This window comes from Mandrillus leucophaeus, unplaced genomic scaffold, assembly GCF_000951045.1.
Source record: "Mandrillus leucophaeus isolate KB7577 unplaced genomic scaffold, Mleu.le_1.0 Scaffold313, whole genome shotgun sequence".
NCBI classification, from domain to species: Eukaryota; Metazoa; Chordata; class Mammalia; order Primates; family Cercopithecidae; genus Mandrillus; species Mandrillus leucophaeus.
This window is the reverse complement of record NW_012103288.1, coordinates 1,691,471-1,699,654: the sequence shown is the minus strand read 5'-3', so window position 1 is coordinate 1,699,654 and position 8,184 is coordinate 1,691,471. Positions and strand designations below refer to the sequence as shown.

General features: G+C 50.8%; 1 long non-coding RNA gene across 1 annotated transcript in view; it reads right to left on the bottom strand.

Moving 5' to 3' along the window:
- The window catches only part of LOC105544942, a 5,856-nt gene extending 4,575 nt beyond the window's left edge, over positions 1-1,281 (bottom strand). The window contains exon 1 of the long non-coding RNA XR_001006845.1: positions 736-1,281. This is a non-coding gene — a long non-coding RNA (uncharacterized LOC105544942). The remainder of the gene's footprint in view (positions 1-735) is intronic.
- Positions 1,282-8,184: the final 6,903 nt, after the last annotated feature.

Genomic DNA, 8,184 nt, shown 5'->3' with positions numbered 1-8,184 from the left:
TCCCTCTCCCTCTCCCTCTCCTTCTCCTTCTCCTTCTCTTTCTCCTTCTCCTTCTCCTTCTCCTTCTTCTTCCTCTTCTTTTTCTTCTTCTCTTTCTTCTTCTTTTGAGACAGAGTCTCACCATGTCGTCCAGGCTGGAGTGCAGTGGCATGATCTTGGCTCACTATAACCTTTACTTCCGGGGTTCAAGTGATTCTCTTGCCTCAGCCTCCTGAGTAGCTGGGATTACAGGCACCCGCCACCACACCTGGCAAATTTTGTATTTTTGGTAGAGACGAGGTTTCACCATGTTAACCAGGCTGGTCTCGAACTCCTGGTCTCAAGTGATCTGCCCACCTCAGCCTCCCAAAGTGCTGCGATTACAGGCCTGAGCCACCGCACCTCGCCCAGGAACCTTTCTTCTTAAGGTGTTTTCCTTTCCCATAGCAGTCCATCTTTGGATAGGCCCAATAAGGCCATTGAGCATCTGCCCTTTTTACAAAACATATTATCAATCCTTACAGCCCATATGTTTAGTGAAAAGTCAACTAAACAAAGCAAGGGACTCCACTAGAAGGTGCTTGTGAGAAGTTTACCCTTCCAACTAGGACTTCACTTTGATGTGCCAAATTCTGAGAAAGGGTATCTGAATGTGTTTATCTGAAGCCAGGGCCAATAACCCAAATGGCTTTCAAATGGCTACAAAGGTTTCTCAGCATTCGATTAATCAGTCCCATCACAGACAAGTCAACTGACCTGCAGACCCATGTGCTGTACTCATGCGTGTTGCTGGTTCTGGCAGGGGTGGTCTGGGAGGAAGTATTTCCCGGAGGTGTTTCTGAAGGGAGAGGCACTAGCTGAAGTTGGCTCTGAGATGCAATACGGATGAGGAAAGGGAAGGTGGAGTGCTGATGCTGACAAGGGGAGGAAGAAGAGGGGTAGAGATTACCAGTGCTCAGAGCATGGGTTTTGGAGGCACACAGATCTGTGCCCAAAGGGCTATCGATGCTCTTCCACTTCATTGCTGAGCAACCTGATGTGCTCATACGTTCCCTGATACGTAAAAGGGGCACAATACTCATATATACCTTATAAAGTGCCTGCAAGCACTAAGACAAAATGTAGAGAGAGCTTAGTGCAGTGCCGGACTCAGTCAACAAACAGCAAATGGAAGCTGTTCTCATTACAGTAAAAAGGAAGACAGAGGAGGACAAAGGGGAGATGGGGAGGGGGTGCCATGGGAGGCTGTGGGTGGGGTGCAGAGGCCAACACTGCAGACAGCAGCCCCTCACCCAGCTCCATTTCTGGGCGCCTGGGACAACACAGCTCTCAGTCCAGACAGGCTGCTCAGATGTTTATTAAGAAACCACCCATAAAAGTTATTGGAAACTTTACATTTGCAGCACGGTCTCTGCACACTGCTGAGCTGCCACAGCTCTCAACAAGGCCTCATTCATGGCCCCAGGCAGCTCACTTGCCTGCCTCTACCCCCTGGGTCTCAAGCCCACCAGGGTGCCCCCCAGCCCCCACCCCCAGCGCAAGCCCGGCCTCCTTCCCTCCCTTGGCTCTGAGTGATTTTCTGATTTGCCTTTTCCAAGTGTGAAATCTTTGAATGAAGTCACTTCAACCGGAGAGCAACATCACAAGGCAATGTTTCCTAAGTGCAAAGGTCCCTGGGTGATTTTAGGTAGAACTTGGATGAAAGTTTTGCATTCTAATAGTGTTATATATAGTATCTATATTTTAATGTACATGTATATGTATTTTGGCAGAGACCAAACCTGTAAAATATATTTATTTTAATAAGTATTGGAGGAAAAGGTAGAATATCAATCCCATGTTACAGAGTTTTCATTTCAAATAAACTTGAGTAAAGTAAAAGAGAATGAGAAAGTTGACTTAAGGAAACCATAAAAACAGTCATAGTCTAGGTGACCCTCAGATCTGGCAAATCCATCCAGGAACACTGCATGTGATCTCAGCCCTCACCTAGAGCTGTCTGGACACAGCAGTCTGATGGACAAAATTTTGATCTACACAGGGAGGTCCTGCCCCAGGCTGGTCAGAGAGAGGACCTGCTCTTATCCAGAGAGCTCTAGTGACTTGTCCCGGCTCCCTCGGTCATGGTTCTGCCTGTCCCTCACCAGTCTGCACTCGGCCAGACTTGTTCTACTGAAACACTGTCTACAGGCACGGGGCAGCTCCTCAGACCAGCACCCAAGGCCCTTCTCATCCAGCTTTCCTGTCTCTGTCCCTGGTTGGCCTCTCCACCAGGCCCAGTGTACTCAGGGCCAGGACAGCATGGCTCTTCCCTTTGGTTTCCCCTCTGCTTAGACTGCTCTGCTGACACGAATCGCCCACCGGCCTCTGACTTGTTCGTGCTCCCCCACCTTCCCCCAGGCTCCCAAACCTCCCCCTCCCTGCAAGTGGGACAGCTAGTACAGCATCATGCTCGAGTTCAGGCTTGAGTTCTAATCTTACAACTACTGCTTGCCAGCTGTGTGTGCTTAAGCCAATTGCTTAACCTCTCTGTTACTCAGTTGCCTCATCTGTTACGGGGGCAATGGCAGCAACATCTTCCTCCTCCCAGGTTTGTTGGGAGAACTGAATGAAAAGACAGTACCAGATTCACAGTAACAGCAAGTACACTGCATGGCTGTGCCTTCATTAGAGTTTAGTTCTTGCCGAGAGCAGCCTTTCAGCACTCATTGTCCAGGGAGTAGGTGCTAGATAGGTATCTGTTGGCTGATTACGGATGTGTTTTCTACATACAATCTCTTGATCCCTGAGCCCGAGAGCTGAGTTTCTTTTCTGGATCTAACAGCCCTGTGGAGACTTGGAGAGCACTTATTCCTGGCCTATCGCACAGCCGTCTCTTCTCTGGAAGGTCTGGTCTCCAGGGCTCTTCGTGGAGCTTGTCTTCCTCCGTCAAGTTTGGCCTAGGAGATGGAATCCTCCAGAAGCAGGCCTGGCTGGGGATGCACATAGATCTTCCCCAGCACAGAGAGGACAGTGCCTGGGGACACTCAAGGCCATCTTCTCTGAAGCCCACTCATGTGGGCAGACTAGAGAGAAGCCACTAGCACACGCCCAGAGTCTCCTTGTGCCAGAAACCGAGCTAGGTGCACCCTACAAGGTCCAGGCCCTAGTCCTTCAGCCCTTGCTCAGGTGGCTACAAAGACAGCTCCAGAGCCTGGGGGTTGGGGCGAGTTCTCCAGCTGTCAGCCGGTGGCCACCCTGGAGCATGCTCAGAGGGAAACTGCCTTCCCTCGCCCCAGGCCTCAGACTTTTCTGAAAGAAATGTTGTGTTGCCTTGGCCCTCCCGCTTTGCCACATCCCCTTCCTCCCACAGAGCGTGGGGCCCCAGGCTACAGTCCAGCAGTCCCTCTATGAGCAGACTTCCAGTGACACATGGCTTTGTCAGAAACCTCATTAGCAGAGACAGAAAGGCGAGAGGCAGCTCGGAGAGGCATTCCAGGTGTCAGTTAAGAGGGGCCGCAGGAGGAAAAGGCCATTAAACCACAACTAAGGTCAGCCCCTGGTAGAATGAGAAAACAATAAACTGAGACCTTGGAGAGTGGTGGGAAGGTAACTGGGGAGTTGACGGGGGTATCCCTGACTCAGGCTGGGGAGGGCCGCCAGCTTGTCTAGCCTGATGCTGGGAGTCCCAGAGGCTGTTCTGTGTAAACTCCTGGAGGACAGGGACTGGGCCCCAGGAGACTCTGAACCCCGCTCCCAGCACACGCTCAGCACACCACAGGCACTCGGCGCGCACCTGATGAATGAGTGGAGACTGAGCCTGGCGCGCAGGAGGCGGCTGGAGTGCTTGTCATGCATTAGGCGCTGGGCTCGGCACTGCTTGTCTGCAAACTCTTAGTACCCCAAGACGTATTATTAGCTCCCTTTTAAATCTAAGGAAACGTAGACACTAGAATGTGTTATTTTGAGGCTTCCCAGATTCTGGGAATTCACTAGAACTCTACCTATTGATACTTGGAACTTCTGAAACAGACACATTCCTTCATTCCAGAATTAGTCATAAAAAGGCTGAATGAGGCCAGAAGTGGTGGCTCATGCCTGTAATCCTAGCACTTTGGGAAGCTGAGGCAAGCGGATCACGAGGTCAAGAGATGGAGACCATCCTGGGCAACATGGTGAAACCCCGTCTCTACTAAAAATACAAAAATTAGCTGGGCATGGTGGCACGCGCCTGTAGTCTCAGCTACTCAGGAGGCTGAGGCAGGAGAATTGCTTGAACCCGGGAGGCAGAGGCTGCGGCCAGCTGAGATCGCACCACTGCACTCCAGCCTGGTGACAGAGTGAGACTCCGTCTCAAAAGAAAAAGAAAAAAGAGGCCGAATGCCTGTGGAGGCTGAGGCAGCACACTGAAACTCACTCCTGAAGGGTCATTAGAATGATTGTCTGGTATCTGGAATTCCCTGTCCTGTCAAGGATGACGGGGGCTGCCCTGAGCTGGGAAACATGCTCGGCTGAGGGAGGTGGAGGACAGTGGCAGGCCTGTGTGCACTCCCAGCATTGCTTCAGTGAGCTGTTTGCCTTCACTGGGCAGGGACCCGCAGGGGCCATGTATTTTTGTCATGCCCGACGGGGAATGCACATGATTTATGAAGTTGTTTTAACCTGAGGCTTCCTCATAAAGGAGCTTTGAGAAGACTGCAGCAAACCTCCTTATGAAAGGCCTTTCTTTCTGGGATCTGCTAGACAAGGTATTGTTGACTGCCTGCCCTCAAGAATGAGGGACCACGTGTGCCCCACCCTAGGTCTGGAATGGCTCGAGAACCCAGGAAAACTGCACGTGGATTTGTACTTTGTTCGCCTAACCCATCTCAGGCTTCTTGCCCTTTCCACCCTCTTAGCTGACATTTCTACCCCCAAGAAACCTGTCCCAAGAGATCTCTGAGTCCCTGATCCCTTATGCCTTTGACATCAAAAGTCTAAGCTTCCCTGGACAGGTCACTTGACCTCATTGAGTCTCTTTTCTCATACGCAAAATGAGCATAAAAATATCCACCTTGAAATCTTCACAGTAAGGGATTTAATCAATGCCTCACCAGTTGGAAAACTGTCTGAGAATAGCCCTCCACGTGTCATTTAATCTTGTCTCCCTAGCACCCAACAGAGTGCCAGGCACATAGAGACCAATACTAAATGGCAATTTGTAGAACTGACTTCTACTGAATTCAGTGAATTCAGTGACAAAGAATAAGTAAAATGTGTTTGTAAACTGCAAGCACAGTGCCTGGCACTTGGTAGGCATTTAGAACATTTGGGTTAAGCCTGCATTTGAATCTGATTCTCCCCTACAGATGCCGGACCCAAGACTCTGGCCCCAGGGGTGAGGCAGGGACCCCAACGTTTCAGCCATCTCCTCCTGGCCTGATTGGGGCTGCAGGGGACCTTTGTCAGTCTCCCCCCTTGGTGCCCCCTCCCCCATCCCAGACCCCTGGCCTCTTGATAACCTGGCAGCAGCCCCCACAGCCCCTCTGGGGTGGTGGGCGTCCCTGTGTCGACACAGCTAGGCTGGGCCCCTCTCCAGGTAAGGGGCTGAAGGGTGTGAAGGACTGGTGTGTATGACTTTGTTTATTTTCTCTGAAGAATCCTGCCTGAGCCCTGCTATAAAAATAACCTGCCTGGAAACCTCATCTCCGAGGGGTAGAAAGAAGCTTTTGTATCCAGGGAAGCTGCTCTAACTGCCTCCCTGTACCTTCGCCTCAGCCCATGCATCAAGGAGGAGCCAGTTAAGGTGATGAGGGGCCAGGGCAAGGGAGAGGGATGCGTGGGGAAGGAGGAGGGGACGGAAGGGCAGTTCAGCAGCCTCTCGCCCTGAGCACAGCAGAAGCCTCTCACTTGTCTGCTCGACCCAGGAAGATGCAAAGGAGGAACTGAGGGAGAGAGAGAGAAAGAGGAAGTCAACAAGAGTGAAAACCAAGATACACTGGATGTTGAGAGAGACGAGGAGGCCAGGAGACGGAAGATCAAGTCCAGGACAGAGGAGGGGCATGGCGAGAGTGGGGAGGAGAGTGAAGCCAAAGGAGAAAGAACACCAAGAGACGTGTATGCAGAGACACAGAGCTCAAGGGATCAGAAAGAGGCTGTGGCCATGTTTACAGATGTAGCTTAGCATGTGGTCCCCACCACCAAGGGAGAAGGCAGGCACAGTCGGGTTGTCCCTGCCACCTGCTGGGTTCCTGCTCTGCCGCACAGTCCAGCTTCCACTCTGGCTCAGGCTGTGGCAGAAAAGACAAAGGTCCCCTGAGCACCCACTATGGCCGGGCCCTGGGTGAGGCACAAGACCAGGCCCCACTAAGGCTTCTCAAAGTGTTCCTTCCCAGGAGCCAGGCCTGATGGCAAGGAGCGAGTCTGCACTGACACTGGATTCAGGAGGCCTGGATTCAAGTCCCAGTTCTCCTGCTTTTTAGTCAGGTGATCTCGTACAAATCACTTAAAATTTCCCAGCCTGGTTCTCTTATCTGAACCAGAAATAATAAACCTCCCTGTCTACCTGCCAGGGCTATGGAGCAAATCTATGGAAGCATATCTGAACAGGCTCTCCAAGTTGTATGGTGCCAGCAAGACAAGAGGGAATGACCCATTCCTTTAGCCATGTTTCTCTGGGTAGCCATCTTAGGATCATGGGTGAGCCATACTGAGGATGACCCAACATAGGAAACTCCTATTATCTCTGTTTTCACAGATGAGGAAACTGAGGCTTAAACAGGTTAGTAACATGCTCACCATCATGTATTAATAGCTCTTAGGCAACAGAACATGAATCCAGGTCTCTATATTCAGAATCTGTGTAGACCCAGAGTGCTGGGCCTTCTCTCCAATCTGATGGCAGAGGTTGCTCAAGAATGACCTGGGACAGTCTGCTCCACTTCCTTTAAGGATGAATTAATTTCCAATTGTTCGATGCAGGCCAGACCTATCTATCCTTGGAGACTGCATAAGCAGGCGCATTAAAGGAAGACGGGAGGCCAATTTTCGCCCAGTATTAGGAAGAACATTGCTATTGTTCCAGCAATGAAGTGAGCTGCCTGAGAGAGTCCGAGCCCTCTGTGGCTGCGAGGCCAGCAGGCCAGGACTTGCAAAGACCACTGGTGCCTATAGGAGGCACATGCTGGGCTTGACAAAAGAAAGCCCAACATTTTATACTCCTTGAGTCATCCCCAGTCCATGCCTCGGTTTCCCCATACATACAGTGGTTGGAGCAAGACTAGATGAAGGCTGAGGTCTTGTCTAGCTCTAACTTCCTAGAATTCTGGAATCCCGAAGGCAGGGCTCCAAGCCTCAGGGTCTGGCAGAGAGAACAGAGACGTGGCTGTTTGTCCAGCTTGGTAGAAGAGTGGAGCTCATTGAGCTTGCAGTTCCCTGAAACAGAACCAGTCGAAAGGCACACGCAGAGAAGATAAATTCATCTGTGGGTCTGGGGAGGGTCACTGAAAAAAATGCAGTGCTTGAGGACGGTCCAAGGAGAGCCAGTTTTCAACTCATAGCCTGTGATGCTGTGTCCAAACAATGAGAACAGCACACTGGGCTTCATGCGACCACGGCCAGAGGGAAAACAGTGATCTTGCAGATGATGTCCCCATCGACAGCACAGTGATCAAGCGGCCCTACATGGTGGGGCCTCCTTAAAATGGTTCCCCTTCCCTTGCAGGCCTGGTCAGGTGGTGTTCGTAAAGCAAAGGGAACACTTTTAGAAATTTGCCTTGAATTAAACGATTGTTCGTGTGACCAAGAGGTGTTTATTTCAGCAACAGAAAGACCTTCCTAAGTTTTGAGCCCAGAATTAGAGTGAGGTGGGATGGGATCTACTCCCTGGATATGTTTGAGTTAGACTGGAGGCTGGGAAGGAGACAAGATGCTGTTGTAAAGCTTCCAGTGGTCGCTATGGGACATTCCTTCCACTCTTTGCTCTAATGAAGATTAATGTTGATGCAGTGACTATTTTAACGTGCTTAGACACCTGCAGTCCCATTTGGCCTTCACTACAATATGCGAAGTAACTGGCTAATATTATGTAGGTAGTAGATAGATGAGATTATGCCCATCTTAGGAGAAAATGGAGAATCAGAGAGGGTAATTCTAAGGGCCCTCAGTTAGCAAATGATGGCTCTGAGGCTTGAACTCAGGCCTTTCGGCCCCAAATGCTGTGCTCTTCATAGCACGCTGCCATCCCTC